A 17,682-nucleotide genomic window follows, 5' to 3' on the forward strand; every position below is an offset into this window, starting at 1 on the left:
TCCATTAGCCTCTGCGATGGCGTTGTGGCAACGTCCTTGCCTTGTGATCAAAGGGTCTCCGGTTCGATACCCGGTAGAGGCTCGGATCCCACTTTCAACTGTAGGTCCAGTCCCGATTAGCCTGTCTGTGCATAAAGTGGACTTGAAACCCAAACTAATTCCTCAATAAGTGTCTGGTCTGGTCTGAATCCCATGAAACACGGGTCATGGGGCAAGTGCCCCCCTCCTTTTACCTCTGCTTTTGCAGTCCATGCCATGCACCTCCATGAGCATGACAGAGACAAGAAGACGCTGGAAACAAAAACCATTCTACCTGTAGATCTAAGTCAGCCGATGGCATTTTATGATCTTGGTAAGTTTGTTAGCCCTGTTAACGTTTATGCAAACTGGTTCCTAGCATGTAATTTAAACAATTGGAAATCCCTTTTGTACTATTTATCAGCAGTTGTATAGTGCATGTTCTTACTTTTGTTTTTGACTAATTTGCACAAAGAAATAAGACGAGTGGAAGAATGGTTGTGAATAAAATAAAACTACAATGCTTTTTTTTTCTTCTTCCATTTTTGGCGGTTAATGCTCCAAGCAGGTTCTTCAACTTGCCACGGAACAAGATAACCCATCACTTAGGTTGTTCGACCTTCAGCTGTCTCAAGGTATCGCAGACTCTCCTCCATGCGCTGAGTTGAAAAGACGCGCTAATTCTGTCTCTAGCTTGGATCAGGTGAGCATTAATCTTTTGTTTGATAGATCAGTCACCGTTCGATGCTTGCAACGATAGTTTCGAGAAATAAATATTGTCTGGGTGTTTATTGTGTGTGGTTTAAAAGTTACCATGTGGTACTTATTACAGCATTTTGTTTTTTTCGGCATCGGTCCTTGGGTGGACAAAGCATTCAGCTGGGCTGCGTTTCGGTAGTTCTTGAATTCTCATCTTTTCTCTTCCACATTTTCTTTCACTGTGTCTTTTCATTTATTTTTCTTTCTTTCTTAGCTTCTTCGCTATCTATCATTTTCATACCTTCTTCCATCTCTCCCTCTCTGTTTATTTTTGTTCAATCTTTTGTTCACTTCTCTTTTCTACCACTCACATTCTCTTCTCCCTCTCTCTTTTTCTGTTTCTATTCTTACTGTCTTTGCTTCATCTCCTCCAATTCTTTTTCTCCATCTTCTCTTCTCTCCACTGTTTAACTCTCTTCCCTCTCTCTATGTTTCTTTATTTTCTGAACTGCTTCTTCTTTTCCCCAGTTTCTGTCCTTTTCTCTCTTTATTTCTCTATTTTCTAATTTTCTTCATTTCTTCTCCCCTTTCTATTATATATATATATATATATATATATATATATATATATATTTATTACCGTATTTTTACACTCGCCATTTCTCCTTATCTTTCTATGTTTATTTCCTTTTTTCTTCACTTCCTCTTTTCTCTATTACGCTATGTATTTCTCTACCTTCACTTTCTTTCACTCTCATTCTCCTCATTCCTCGTTAAGTGTTCTACTTTTGATCTCGCAGCCGGGAAAGCGTGTTCTTTGTGGGTGTCCCTTCGTAAATTTAATATCTTCACTCATGCTTATTGTCGCGGTTGGCCAAAAGTGAAATGATAACAAGTGTAACAAAAATACATTTTTTCTAATTTCCATTTCTTCCTCACTCTCTTCTTTTCCTATTATCCACCTTCTCTCTCTCCTGTCTCTTACTCCACTAACATATACATCCTCTGGATGTGCAGAAAGCACTGCGATGCACGTATAGGGCCAAAATGATCATAAATTGGGCCTTTTGTCAAAAATTTTATGGGCGTGTTTGACTTTTCTTATTTAGCGCAGCTTTTTCTCCCGCTTTTTGGCTAATTGCGACCGATGAAGATGAGTGATGAAAGGTGAAATTGACGAAGGGACACTGAAAAACCCGGGATCAGTGGCGTCGTGGCGCGTATTGCTAACCACTCCACCACGGAGTTCGGCACGTGCTGAGGAAATTGGGTAAGGGGGAAAGATCACTGGCGAGGATGAGTGATGATTGGGGGGGACACTTACAAACAGCATCCACACCCATACCAGGACTCAAACGTGGCCTTAATTTGGACAAGAACATAGAAAAGCACAGAAGCACATTATTTAATAAAATATTCCTTCCTGAAATTCCAATATGTGTGAAAGGTGTCCTTCAGCCCTTGCATTTAATGGATGTATGTATCTTGTTACTTGAAAACCTTGAGTGCACGAAGCATAGCAAGACACAAGAAATGTCTGCGTTTTGGTGCATGGGCGTCACCAGGAAGTTTAGTGAGGCTGGTGGGGAAATTGATATAAAATTGTTAAACAATACTAGTAATAGACAACAGGAGTCAAATTTATGCGGGCAGGGAACTTCTGTCCCCCCAATAGTACACCAAGCGTGGCAGTGCTGTTCCTCCCCCGTCCAATATTTACTCTCATCTGAGATATTTAAAAACGGATAGAAAGAACTAAAGCTGGCTTCCGTGGCGGAGTGGTTAGTATATCACGCTACGACGCCAATGGTCCCGGGTTCGAATCCTGGCCTTGTCATGTATGTTATTTGTAAGTGTCCCTCCATCAATTTCATCATATCGTCCATCATCCTCATCTTCGCGATTAGCCAAATGTGGCAGAAATGCGAAGTAAAATAAACCAAATCCATAAATAGATACACACAGAACTCGAAATACATCAATGAATTTTACTATCACTGATGCACTTTTAATGCTTTAATTGACACTAATTGCGGGACCTTCACTTTTATCAGGACACAAAAATACATATCCTTCTCTTATCCAGGATTCAAACCGGGGATTTCTTTAGTTCGTTACTCACTTCGCTGCCGGCTGAACAACCACATCACATTACCAATACAACAATACTAATACAACGCATAAAATATGAAGAGCAATAGGCCGAGAAAATTTATGTTTCATAAAAATATACATCAATACAGAAATTACCCTTACTCTTATTTATAGCCAGGGGCGGCGCCAGAAATTTTTGACCGGGTGGGCAGAAGCTCCAAAGTCATAGATTAGGGTGGGCAGTATAAATGTAAGACCATGTATGTGTACGTAAGACGTATGTACCCCCTCTCTCTTACACTCCCGATTTTCCTCTTACTTCTTTTCCCTTTCCTTGTTTTCCTTTTTTTCTTTTCTAATCTATTCTCGCATATTGTTCCATTTCCTTTCGTTTTGTCTCTGATGGACACAATTATTTCAAGGAAGTGTTTACACATGCGCAGCCATACACCAGCCATACATTCTAATCACATTCTTTCATGCATGTTAATACAGTGAAATAAATGTGAATTAGGTTTAAGCTTGTGTTGCAAATACAAGGCACATACTTGATTTTATGTATTCGGCGACAATGATAGAAAGTGCGATGGTAGACAATCGTGAAGTTTCTCGTAATTTAAATGCATGTTCCTGAGCATAGTATTTTCATCGTATAAGTTTTTGACTGAAAGAGTTTTCTTACTCCTTGGGGGTTACTTCTCTTAGCTTACAAGGTTTGTATGTACAACTGACAAATCTATCTGAATGTTTGTAGTAGCAGCGATTGGGTGCCAACATTTGAGGGGCAAGGACAATATACGCAGGGGTGCCCATCCCCCCCAAGGCCAATGGCGCATCCCCACAAAAATCATGTCCCCCTCCCAAATCATATCATTTGCGCCCTGAAACTATATCGTAATCCCTAAGCAGTATACCAACACTATGCACTATATTTTAAGAAGTGATGTTACTCATGAATATGGAGAATATCGCTCTTGTCTTGTAATGCAGCTATAGCATAAAAATTCACATCCACCTCAGTAAAGCGCCAAACACATATTGTTGTAACAAACACATTATTGCGAGCGAAGCAAGCAAGAACATTTTTACATCCATGTCTTTGCAGGCTTTCAAGAATATTAATTTAACGGGGATCTTAGGATCCCGGGATATTTAGTCTTTTCCAACTTCTGTTTTGGCACGTTCGTGGTCGAAAACGTGTGGATACCATATCGCTAAATACAGTCTCCAAAATTTAATGTTCAAACTCTCTCTTCACTACAGAAATCCCTTGACAATCTAAGATTTAACACTTTATCAAGAGCTTCCTATCTCCCCCTTTAAATTTCTTACTCAATCCTACCACAAAAATGTCCATGCCAATTTTAGACTTACTGTTGATATTGATTGATTGATTGATTTGTTGTTTTAAGTCCACTTTATGCACAGTAAGGTTAATCGGGACTGGACCTACAGTTTAAAGTGGGATCCGAACCACTATGTGCCTCCACCGGGTATTGAACTCGGGACCCCTTGATTACAAGGCGACGACGCTACCACTGCGCCATCAGGGATGCCCGACTGTTGATATTGAAGACTGGATATTGCCTCCTCCAAAAAATTAATTCTCTGTCTCCACACCAGAATTTCTGCAACATTCTAAGACAATAGTAATACACAAGAATTGGATACCTTAATGCTCAATGCCCCTCTAACTAAAATACCCGCCATAATCTAAGACTTAGAGTTGAATACTGTCCCCGCCAACGTATAATTCAGAATTGCCCCCAGAACCCACGTGTCAATTAAGGCCTAACATATAAGAGTTGGATATTTATCCCCCCCCCCCCTTCGCACCTTCAATAATGACCTTAAACGCTTTCTTTTCTTCATCTAATGGATTAAATATGGTGAATTTAAGGTGTAAAATTTTTACCTGTATTTTGGAAAAATATATAAATGTTCAATTTTACGTTATTTGAAGGGAAAAAATCCCCCAAAGAATCTCGATCGCGCAGCCTGCGCGATAATCCCCCCCGTGGGCACCCCATGAATATACGTTTTCTTGGTATAAAAGGCTTAGTATAAAGAGGCCATAGTGCGGGGGCAAAAAGTGGCAAAATGTGGCTGGGGAACTGCATCCCCCACTTCCCGCTCCTCCTAATCGCCGCCACTGAATGTTTGGATTAAAATGAACGTCTTAACGTTATTAGGAATGATTTAAAACACACACGGAAAACCAATTATTCGTTCATTGTCCATTAAGTATCTCTAGGCTAATGAAAGGCTATTTTGACAAAATATCACTCGTCATAAGTAATAAACAAATAAGATTGAGAAATCTGTTCAGAATTTAAGAGATTATTAGCTAAGTTGCTCTTCGTTTTCTGAAGAACTGTCATATTACTAATGCGGGAGAAGCAATACACGTATGGTTACATGAACATATTTTTTGAGGTAACAAAATGATTTAGGACACAAGAAATTCATCGAAGTTGATCATCGTACCAGTAATACTTCATCTATTTTTCATTGGGTTGTATGGCGTGACCATTTCGAACACACTAGAATGTCAACCTCTATCCTGTGCAGCATACCCTGGAAACCTTATTCTTTCAGGGCAACGAGTCCCTGGCGCCTGGAACCACTGTCAAAGTAATAATTTATGAGGGTTTGTATTTTGAGTGTCAGCGTGTTTGTTTTCACCACTTCGTTACTTTCATCTAATCACCATTGAACCTTGTCGTCGTCATTATCAAAATTAGCAGAAAAATGACTTAAAATAAAACAAATCAACCAGAACTTACTCTTCCAAAATTGAAGTTTCATCATTAGTTTATACCTCTTTGAAAGTTGAGGTGGTAATTTCAATCGCACGGCGTTTCATTAGTGGATCAAGGCAGCTAATTCCGTGAACAATGACGTTGTTTTCCGAAAGTCTCAAATAATTGTCTCAGGCAATCACTCTCTTAAAATAGACGCATCTTCTGTGGTGATAAAATGCCACGTTTGCTGCGAGTTCTTTCTGTATATTTTTTCCCCAATGGCATAACGCTGTCGCATTATAATGAAGAGGTCTTGTTTCGACTCCCCCTTTCTCTGGTGGAAGCACAATGCACACGGGTTCGGACTACACGTTAAACTGTAGGTTCAGTCCCGATTAGCCTATCTGAGCATAAAAGTGGGCTTAGAAACAAACTAACAAAATCGTCTTCTATATACTTCGTGACATAACTTTGTTTTCTTTACTTCAGCTGCATCTAAAGATTCTGTTTACATTTTCGGCTGATTCATGTGACAACATTTATGTGTGGAACGAGGATTTCTAAATAGGATAAGCCACTCATTAGCAATTGAATAATTCTGTAGCTTTTTCCATATATAACTGATTTATTAAAATTTATTCACTTCGGTATTGTAGTGATTGTTGTGATTCCTTCTTATTAGTAGAACGAATATAAAGTTGATATTTCGTATATTATATTGATATTTGAAGATGACAGGTATATAAAAATTGTAATAAAAAAAAGGGACACTTCTGGAATTTCAATGCAGAGCTAATTAAAATTATATTATACTCTATAGCAGGCATATCCAACTTCAATCAAGCAGTTATCTACTTTTTATTGTCACAACAGGCAGTGAGCTACTATTAGTCGTTAATCTTTGCAAAAATTTGTACCTATTCAACCATTATACATTATAGAAGTTGATTTCAAATAACGTATATTCGTATAATCACAATAGATAACTGCGATCGACCAACAAACGCCCCGCGATCGACCGGTCGCGTTGGACATGCCTGCTCTATAGCATACTTGAACCCGAAGGTTTATGGCTGGAGCAACACAAGCCTTCCATCTGTCCCTATCCTGGGCAAGATCAATCCAATCTTTCCCATCCCTACCGATTTATTTTAGGTCCATCTCAACGTTATCCCTCCATCCTCGTCTTAGCCTTCCTACTGTTCCCTAACCATCAGGTTTCCCAACAAGAATCCTGTAAACTATTCTTTCCTCTGCCATTCGTGTCACATGGCCTGCCCATCTAACTAAGTCTTCTTGATTAAATTATTCTAATATTAATTAAAAAGTCGAAATAATTTATTGTGTTGCAGGTGGAAGTAACGCTAAGATGATGTTTAGATTTGTTTATTTGGAGATTATTTTAACCATAGCCAGGCCGGAATATATATACGTAGTGGAGGCCCGGAGCTGCAGCCCTCAAGTTCACCCTCAATTCTGATTTAATCTTGATCATACCCTGCATAATTTTGAGCCTCCTAAGCCTACTAGCTGCTTTTAAACATGGAAGTATTAATTTGATCACAGTTTTTGTTTCAACAATGACAAAAGTGGCTTTTTATGGGTTGATAATATGTGAACATTTCCAGCGTAGATAATATTTACAAGTAAAATGTACATGTTATGAACACCAGGTTACACTTGAATATTTAATCATTCATATATCCCCGAGTATATGTACTTATTGAATTTGATTGGGTGGGCAATCGGGTGGGCACAGGAATTTTTGGGTGGGCGTTTGCCCACCCGTGCCCACCCCTGTCGCCGTCCCTGTTTATAGCATCAGAAAAACTAACAGAGTAATTCACATTAATAATTAAGATTGTTGGTATGGTAACAAGTTATTTATATTTTTCTAAAAGCGGATGGAATAGCAATGTCTGAGGACGGGGGAAGCGGTGTGTTTTATTCAGTTATTGTTGGAACAATGAATGATTGTTGTAAATGAAGGTTTTGTGGTTGGAGCTCAATTTTCCCGATATATAAGTGTGCACCGGAGTGATATGAGGTTCAGAATCTTCTTTTGGCTGAGAAACATAAATTAAATAACCTACATATTTACGGTGGCCTTCACGATGGTTTTAACAATTGCCCCCGGCTCGTACCTCCAGGGAATTTATAGGTGCGCTTATACTGATATTTCTGCTTTATAACTGCACATTACCGTCCCATTTTGACTGGGACAGTCCCGTTTCAGGGGCGTGTCCCGGTCGTCCCGTCCACACTATTAAAAAGCCACTATTTGTCCCGTTTTATGTAAGTCTAGGAGTTATCTTCAAGTCTAAATTTGAGAGACATTTGTATGTTTGACAAAGATGTTTTGTACGTTATTTGTAGAGCAGTGAATAAGCATGAAGTTTCTTTACTACGTAATTTTAACAAGAATTCAAATTTCTTGCGTCTTCAAGAAACTCAAAGAAAAAATCTAGAGTTGTGGATCTGATAATGTGGGGTAAGGTTTTCTGGGAGATTGATGAAGAATAGAGCTTCTCTCAAGAAGATTGGCTCTTCTGATAAACACTTCTGTCATTACTCAACTTCAGCATAAAGGTTGATCAGAAAAGACGAGAAACGCTAGCTATGCAAGTCATACCGAGATCAAACCTTTTGAAAGTGGGAAACCTTATTTCATTTATTGTTTATAATGTCTCATTTACGTGATCTATACTTTAATAAATAATAACTACATTAATAATAACAATAATGTTATGATTAGGCCTAACCGATTTTTCAGGAAAGGAGGGGTAAAGTGATCATAGTTTATACTTCTTAGAATATTATATCACTTGAAATAATGCGTTACATATTCTGTTTCCATTTAAACTGAAGACAATACCTTTAAATCAACTACTAAACAAAACGAATCGAAATTATCAACTTAGTTAGAACGTTGACATTTTTACAGCGTTCTTGAACTCTGAATGTCCCTATTAGTTTATAAACATATGTACGTACAGTGGGATACATGAGTATTACCGTACAAATTGTCCATGACTAATTTCATTAAGTTTTCTCTTCCATCCTATGTGTTTTTAAGCGATGGATTTTTATGTATGCTCGTGCAGAAGTTGTCAACAGCTTGTTTTGAGTTTTCTTTTAATTCTTGAAGCTGTTATTGGGTCAAATAAAGTGCACGAACATGGTGATGCATGGTAATACTCATGGATCCCACTGTACAATGGAAAAAAAACAGATATTTGCTATTTGTTAGTGTAGAAGACAGTCACAAATTATTTTGGGGTTGGCTTTCGACAAATAAGCATAATGTATATATACGTATAAGTAACAAATTGCATTAATAAAAACAACAAAACAAAATATACAATGTATTAACTGTTAAGTTAGTGTAAAATGCGAGGGTCTTCCTTATTTTGCACTTTTCAAAATATAGTAACCATGTAAGGACCTCCCGCTAAATGGAAGCATATATCGCCACTGTATCCCACTCTGGAACTAGTTTCGAAAAATCGCGTAAGATGACGCTACAGGGCGGCTGCTGCCAGAGCCATCTGTTGTAAAAGTGCGGACTACGATGGCATTCTCTTGAGGGAGAGTGAAACAATTATGAATTGAATTGTTTTAAGTCCACTTTATGCAGAGATAGACTAACCGGGACTCGACATTCAGTTTAAAGTGGCATCTGCGAATCACTGTGCAATGTGCCTGGACCGGGTATCGAACCTGGAACCCCTTGCTTATAAGGCGACGACGGAACAATACGCCGAAGGACCTAAATATTTTGTGTTTATCTTTCGCAAAAATCGTTATTTGTTCCCGCTTCTCGTGTTATTGTCGAGTTCACATTTTAAAGAAAATAATCCATGCTTATTAGCAGAGTGCGAAATCATTGGAGACTTGTGGGGGGGGGGGAACATAGGCGTTACAAGAGTTAAGAGCAATTGGCCCCAGAATTGTCAGGTTTTTGAAAATGTATAAGTTAATGGTACTTTTGTTAATCTCTTGGAACCTGAGGAGCAACGTAACGAGTAATCGTTGTGATTTTGCAAATGAAAAAGTTATTTATCAAAATAGTTCTGGACGATATTGTTATGGACTCTATAACTTTTTTAGTATGTCCCCCACCACACACACACATACATGGGAGGGGTTTGGACCCGTTAAACCCTACCCTCATATGTGGCCATGGCAACACCTTACAACGTTTCTCAGGTTGATTTCATAGTAGTCACCTTATTATTGAGGAATATTCTTCCCAGTTAGAGCTACCCTCAATCATGAAGCATGAACGGAGGAAAAAATCTTGCCTGAAACGAACCATCCGATAAATCGAACTCAAGCCTCTAGAATTGCAGTCAGACGACTGATTCGACAACAAAAATCGAGAAAGGAGGTGGTATCGAGACAGAACGAGACTTAGCCGTTTCTCGGTCTCGCTTCGTAATTTTTAGCATAAAAAACACGTCACTCCTTGAACTTTCATACTGTATAAAAATAATTAAGGCATTCATTAATTAATAATTAAGACTTAAATACTTTTTACTTATATTTACTGCACAGTATATATACTAATCTATTCAATGTATTATTTTATCATTGTATAATCTTTATATTATCTTTATTGTATTATCATGATCATTATGTGTTTTTTATTTTTGTTTTTAATCATTTATTGTATCTTTGCCAAGGGTTGGTTGTAAGAACGGCCCACGAGGCCGAAAGACGCCTGCTTAAATAAAGACCATTCTATTCTATTCTCTCTTCTATTCGCCATTTCTTAAAGTCACTGCGTGACACCTCATTTCGACGCTATGAAACATCTAAATATATTTATGCAACAATACAGCACTGCTTCACAGTTTCCTTTAACTGATTGACACTGAATTACTACAAAGAAAATACATGACGTGTCTGTAAAAACATCAGGTAGTACACATCCGCTTGCTATGCAAATTTGATTTTAGATACATTTTTCAAACACCATACCAAAATCTCGAATGTGCTCAAGAGTCTTGAACACTAAACTCACGGCCATGAAAATAGGCGTCTGGGCGGTGCCACATGTGGGGGAAGCAAAGCAAGAGCGGGAGAAAAGTCGCTGGTTCCCGTGCACTGTGTGGCAACGTCAACCGGGCTGCGTTGCCTAGTTCGAGCGTCAGACCGACCTCTCTCCGGGGCACTTTCGAGCCCCATTCGATACAGAGCTGCTGATCTTTTGAACTGAAAGTTCGCTACTACAGGCCGCAGAAATGGGTTCCCATATCTACACGTCCGGCTGCTCATAAACCTCCGAATACACGGGGTTGCGCTCCGACGTGGCAACAGCGCGAACTTCTGCCACCCGCCTAATTTCAGTGCCGTGAGTTTAGGTACTACAAATCAACAATATGTAGGTACAACACAGTGTACTATACGTAAACGAAGCTCAAATTGTGTTAGATTTAGTAGAGTTATGCTAGAGTTGGCAGGCTGAATGATCCTCATTGCCAGACGAAGGAATCCAGCGAATATCTGTGTGACGACAGAGCCTGTTGTTCAATCAGACCTTTCTAGTTGAAGGGGGCCCTAGTCAGTATTGCTGTTGGGGAAAATATACAGTCCTGATACTCGTGTATAGACGGTGTTAAAGGCGGAGCTATTGCGGAGCATGCGCACTCGTCTGGTCCCCCTCGAACATCCGGTTACGCTTACGATGCTATGGACGTTAATATGAAAGGGCAAAGTGGAGATTCTTTTACAAGGAAGTAGGGTGTCAGCTAGTTGCACAGTTCGATCGGGAACAAATTTATTGAGTCAAGTATCACTTCGTAGGTTTCCGAAGGACGTAGAGAGATGAAAGCTGTTGATACAAGCAGAACAAGAAAGGAGTTTGAGTTGCTGTTTTAAGTCCACTTTATGCACAGTAAAGCTAAGCGGGACTGGACCTACAGTTTAAAGTGGGATCCGAACCACTTGTGCCTCCACCGGGTATCGAACCCGGGACCCCTTGATTACAAGGCAATGACGCTACCACTGCGCCATGGGTGAGCCCCAACAAGAAAGGATTTTCACGACTTTGTTACAAGCATGTTGATCGTTTATCTGCGTATTGTGTTGTGGTGAGAAGCATGCATCTTAGGTTTCAAACCGAAGCGACACGCTACAGCAGTGGTTCATACCGTAGTGACAAGCGACACAGGCCCATTTAGTAAAAAAAACTAAATATGCTGACCAAGGCAGTAATTTATTTTATTAAAAACATAAACTAAACGTAACGTTTCAACCTTCTAGCAAGGTCTTCTTCAGACTCTGTATCAAGTACAAAAGTCTTTTGTACTTGATACAGAGTCTGAAGAAGACCTTGCTAGAAGGTTGAAACGTTACGTTTAGTTTATGTTTTTAATAAAATAAATTACTGCCTTGGTCAGCATATTTAGTTTTTCATAATCATGGAAACAAGGCTTAATGGTGTTATAATTGCCCATTTAGTCTATAAATAAGCATTTATCGCTCATGGGAAATCAAGTCTCAGGCGGAACAATACACGACATTGGGAATCTAAGCGACACGTCGCTTCGGTTCGAAAAATGTCATTGATCACTGATGATTCACTTTTAAGTGGCACAGAGATTACACACCGAAGCGACAAGCAACGGCCATGGGCGTCCGCAGGATTTTTTCCAGGGAGGGGCAAGGAAGGTATTTTTTCCAGGGGGGCAAACAAGGCACATTTTCTCCAAAAATAGTATTGTTCCCTAAAGAACATTGCTTAAATTTTGAATTTATGATGTTCATGCAATAATTAACACATATTATTGTGGCTAAAATGAAATTATTTGTGTGAAATACATAATTTTTGGTTGACTTTCATTTTCCAGGGGGGCACGGCCCCCCTTCCGGACGCCAATGGCAACGGCCCCTTTACTCTAAAAAAAACAATTCACCTCGCATACGAGTACAAGAGACCGAGGCGACACGATGATGGTACTGAGAAGACAGTCCAGTCCAAGAGACACCTTTCATTTTCTCGTGGCGAATTGGAAGGAAGCTTTCAGACTGCGGCAATACGTGTCTCTTGGAAACCAACATTCAAAAATAAACACCTTCCGAATTAAAGCGACACGACAAATTGCAGGTGTCGCTTGTCGCTTTCATGTCGCTCGGAATGGGCCGTTTTATCAATACAGTGCATTGTGTTGCGAAGGCCTGTTAATTGCACAAACGTGACTGGTACATGGTTTGCTTTAGATCGAATGCTTCTGTGCGAAATCCCGATATCGCTTGTCGCTTCAGTCTGAAAACTCCCTTGTTTGCTGGAAGTAAATTCGTGCAAGTGAAAGTGGCATGCCATAGCGTAGGTTTTCCCTAAATCCCTCAGGCGGAAAGGCGACGTTAAGCGCCTTTGTTATGTGTCATTACTTCTGCAGATTTGTTGGCAAAGATTCACTTAAGCATACTTTATAATATAATAATATCACTAGTATTATAGAATTATCTTTCCCTCGCTTTTCCATTTACAAAATAATTGAATACCTAAACGTTCGTCGTGCGTGTACATGAGATACTTGTATGTACGTAGTGTGCTATACAACTGGCGGCCACAAAGACACGTCATATTTTAATAATCTGCTCTGCAGTTGATCATCAGACGGATTCTAGACGTCCACTCCTTCATAGTAGAACTTTAACAAATACCTTTCTTGACTATCGTAGCACAACAGATGAAAACAAGCGCTCATTTCTTACTTCGTATGCCGGTGAATCTGCACTGGCAACAACGGGGACTGGCCTAAACCGGAAGTTCCGGGGGGACCGGCCAAGACTTTCACCAATGTTTATGTTTACATTTTTAACACGGTCTATAGGGAAGTATACATTCGGATCATGTATACAGGCAACAATGTTTCTCTCTTTAATATTCATGATGAGTCACTCTTTCAATGGGAAACCTCAAAGATATTGGAACACGTATTAAAAATATATGATGAAGATATAAAGGATAAAAACACAGCTGGGCCATTTCATCTCAAATCATACAGGTAAGTAATAAATATGTCACCTTCGAATTTCAAAATCAGCTCAATAAATTATATGTTAAAGGACCACATGATACATGTTAAAAAAATACATTTTCTGTTGATTTGTTACAGTGTTGCAAGCTCACAAAGAAAGACACTATTTGATAAAAAAAATACGTAAGGGAAATAATATAATTTTCAAACCACTGTAAATTAAAAACAGAAAATGGTAGAGACTTGAGGTTTCTTTTATTTGAAATCTTGTTCGAAACACTTCCAGAACCTTATCAAGGAATATATTAATGAAACCCTCTTCAACTCTAAAATGTAAAATGAAAATAATCAAATTCGATTTTCTTCGAAGTTCAACATTTTTTTTGAAAAAGTGAACCACAGGACATGAGTTTTGCTGTGATAATATAATATGGGAACTGAACTATTTTATTGCAATGCCATTTCTGCTCTAACGTCTAACCTTATGCACGTAGAAAATTATTTGTAAAAATTTTAAAAAATCCATTTTGATCTTTTTTCAGAAATCATTTTCTCAAAAACACCCAGTTCAAAACTTCTGAAAATTGTAGAATATAGTCTTTGGTTACTATACTTGCAGGAGGTGCAATCATACCTTGCAATATTTTTGTGTGTAACCGGGCAGAATTTTTTTAAAAAAATATCCTCTATGTTCCATAATTTTTACTGTAAAATATATTACACTGGCAACACTGTTCAGTAAAAATTTAAAAAAAATTATGAAACATGGAGGATATTTTTTAAAAAATTGTGCCCGGTTACACACAAAAATATTGCAAGGTCTGATTGCACCTCCTGCAAGTACAGTAACCAAAGACTATATGGTACAATTGTCAGAAATTTTGAGATGGGTGTTTTTGAGAAAATGATTTCTGAAAAGAGGTCAAAATGGATTGTTTCAATTTTTACAAAGAATTTTCTATATAACGTTAGACGTTAGAGCAGAAATGGCATTGCAAATAGTTAGTCCAGTTCCCATATTATATTATCACAGCAAAACTCATGTCCTGTGGTTCTTGACTTTTTCAAAAAAAATAATTGAGTATTTTGATTTTGCATTTTAGAGTTAAAGAGGGTTTCATAAATATATTCGTTAGTAAGGTTTTGTAAGTGCTTTGAACAAGCTCTCAAATAAAAGAAACCTCAAGTCTCTAAATTTTTATTTATTTTTATTTATAGTGGTTTGAAAATTGCATTATTTCCCTTACGTAAATTCTTTTATCAAATAGTGTCTTTCTTTGTGAGCTTGTAACACTGTAACAAATGAACATAAAATAAAAATATTTTGTTATTGGACATGCGTCATGTGGTCTTTTAACATAGATTTCTTTTCAGCAAAATCCGTGATGGTGAGTTGACAGCACCTGTATGATTTGAGATGAAATCACCCAGCGAGGAACGAGGATCATTGCACATCGCCTGAAATTAGCGGGGACAAGTTCCAGGCAAATCAAACGCATTGAGTTGAATGGGGGAAACGAAGTGAAACCCATAAAACAAACAATGCTTAGACATGAAACCATGATTCACCGTCAGCTCTAACTTAAAAATTGGAACGTTTTCTTCTTTAGATTTTATTATTAAACTACATTGGATGTTTAGGAATCTGTACTACTGAGCTTGACGCTTTCACGTTCTTTTTTCAGGTCACTTGACTCCTATCCAACCAATCAACAAAGAAGACCAGCATGTTGTTTAAGTATGTCTTTCCTCTCCCTCTGCTCATCGTACAAGTTTATTCAATATTGGATCTTCCAGTGTATGAGAGAATCCTAGAAGTGTATAGGAAAGGAATCACAGATCCTGAAACAAAAGTTCGGGATGCCCAGAACATCCTTGACGAGTACGACTTCATCGTCGTGGGAGCTGGTCCAGGGGGATCTGCAGTCACCAACAGGCTCACGGAGGTCCCAGGGTGGAAAGTCCTTCTTCTGGAAGCAGGGAGAGAAGAGTCCCCTTTAACGGACATCCCTTTGTTCACCAGCTACGCGCAACTCACTGATTACAACTGGGGATACAAAACCGAGCCATCCGATTCTGCATGTCTTGGGATGATAGAGAAACGCTGTTCATGGCCTCGTGGGAAAGTTGTAGGGGGATCTAGTGTTCTTAATTACATGATCAACACCCGCGGTCAAAGGCATGATTACAACGACTGGGAAGCTATGGGAAACACAGGGTGGGGATTTGAAGATCTCCTGCCTTATTTTCGTAAGATGGAAGACATGACCATCCCAGAACTTATGAACTCTAGCTATCATTCTACAGGCGGGTACCTTACTATAGAGAAAGTTGCCGGCCATACGCCAATCAGAGAAGCGTTCCTCGAAGCAGCTAAGGAGAGAGGTTTTGAGGTGGGTGACTACAACGGAGCAACACACACAAGATACTCATACACCCAAGCAACCACAAGGAAGGGAAGCAGAGTGAGTGCGGCAAAGGCTTACCTCAGGCCTATACGGAACAGACCGAACTTCCATCTTGCAAAACGAGCACACGTTACCAAAGTCCTCATCGACCCCGAGTCCAGAAGAGCATACGGAGTGGAGTATTTTAGGAACGGGAGAATTCAAACTGTGAGAGCTAGAAGGGAGGTCATTCTGTCAGCTGGAGCCATAAACTCCCCACAGATCTTGATGCTGTCGGGAATAGGTCCACGGGAACATCTAGAAGAGTTAGGGATTCCTGTTCTAGAAAACCTAAAGGTTGGACAGAATCTTCAGGATCATGTTGCCTCAGTCTCGACAGCGTTTTTTGTCAACGATACTATATCTCTCAAGGATTCGCGTTTGCTCAATCTAAAAGTTTTCCTTGACTACTATAACGACCATGTCGGACCTCTTACCATTCCAGGAGGTGTTGAGGCGTTAGGCTGGGAACACACCAAGTATGCAGATCCAAGTAGTGACCGTCCTGACGTAGAGATACTTCTAGGAACTGCTTGTATAAGTTCGGAGAAATTGTTTCCAAGTGTAAAGCTAGGAGTGGGCATGCGGGATGAAGTTTACAACGCCTTCTTGAGGCCAACTTTGAACAAAGACACGTGGTGCGCTCTACCACTGACGATGAGGCCTCAAAGTAAAGGTTACATTAAGCTCCGCAGCAAAAATCCCTTTGATGCACCGCTCATGTATCATAATTACTTCGAGGTACATCGCGATCTTGAAATAATGGTTGAGGGAATAAAGAAGATCATTGCCTTAAGTGAAACCGAGGCCTTGCAAAAGCTGGGCTCTACTCTTTATCGAACACCGGTGCCTGGATGTGAAGATTTAGAGTTTGGCTCGGACGATTACTGGAAGTGTTCCATCAGACATTTTTCGTTCCCACTTCATCACCAATGCGGTACGTGTAAAATGGGCCCCTATTATGATTTAGATGCGGTTGTAAATCCAGAACTCAAGGTGTACGGGGTTGAAGGACTTCGTGTTATCGATGCCTCCATTATACCCACCCTTCCAAGCGCCCACCTGACAACTCCCAGCTACATGATTGGAGAGAAAGGAGCGGACCTTATTATGAAAGCATGGGGGAAAGCGTAGAAGGTAACAATCATACTAATACTTTCTTCAAAACCCATTTCTACAATAGTCATGCATCTTGTTTTCTAACCGCTTTATACACTCTATCTGTTCTTATTCAAAATGTTATACATCTCGTATTAGTAAAATAAACAAGTTAAATATCTGACAATTCTTTAATTGATGTTGTTGTTATATTCAGTGTTGTTGCTATTGTATGTGTCTGACTATATATATATTTCAATTACTTGTTACTAGGGAACAGATTTATATGTAAACACACCTCTTCATATGATGTTAAGGAAATAACTCATGGACAAAAAACGGCTTAAAAGCTGTTAGGTTCAAAATTAAAAATTGATTGATTCATATCATGGTAAAATCAATGTTATTTTGTATCATCTTTACGAATCGTGGAATGTAAGCTGGAAAAATGCTCATTTTATTTTCCACATTTTCCACATATACGAGTACTATTAGCTTTTGGCATATATTTTACATATTTTAGTTATACATATAAATTCCATACTTTCAAACATTTTCAGACGTATGTTGTTCCATATTCATGCGATTACTACA

General features: G+C 39.0%; 1 pseudogene across 1 annotated transcript; it reads left to right on the forward strand.

The window, feature by feature from the left end:
- Positions 1-612: 612 nt before the first annotated feature.
- LOC145992800 (glucose dehydrogenase [FAD, quinone] pseudogene) lies at positions 613-17,269 on the forward strand (annotated as a pseudogene). Its single transcript, XR_014442216.1, has 2 exons — positions 613-721; positions 15,229-17,269. The product of XR_014442216.1 is annotated as a glucose dehydrogenase [FAD, quinone] pseudogene (transcript).
- The last annotated feature ends 413 nt before the right edge of the window (positions 17,270-17,682 follow it).

The sequence above is a fragment of the Lepisma saccharinum genome, chromosome 9, assembly GCF_977018435.1.
Source record: "Lepisma saccharinum chromosome 9, izLepSacc3.1, whole genome shotgun sequence".
Classification (NCBI taxonomy): domain Eukaryota; kingdom Metazoa; phylum Arthropoda; class Insecta; order Zygentoma; family Lepismatidae; genus Lepisma; species Lepisma saccharinum.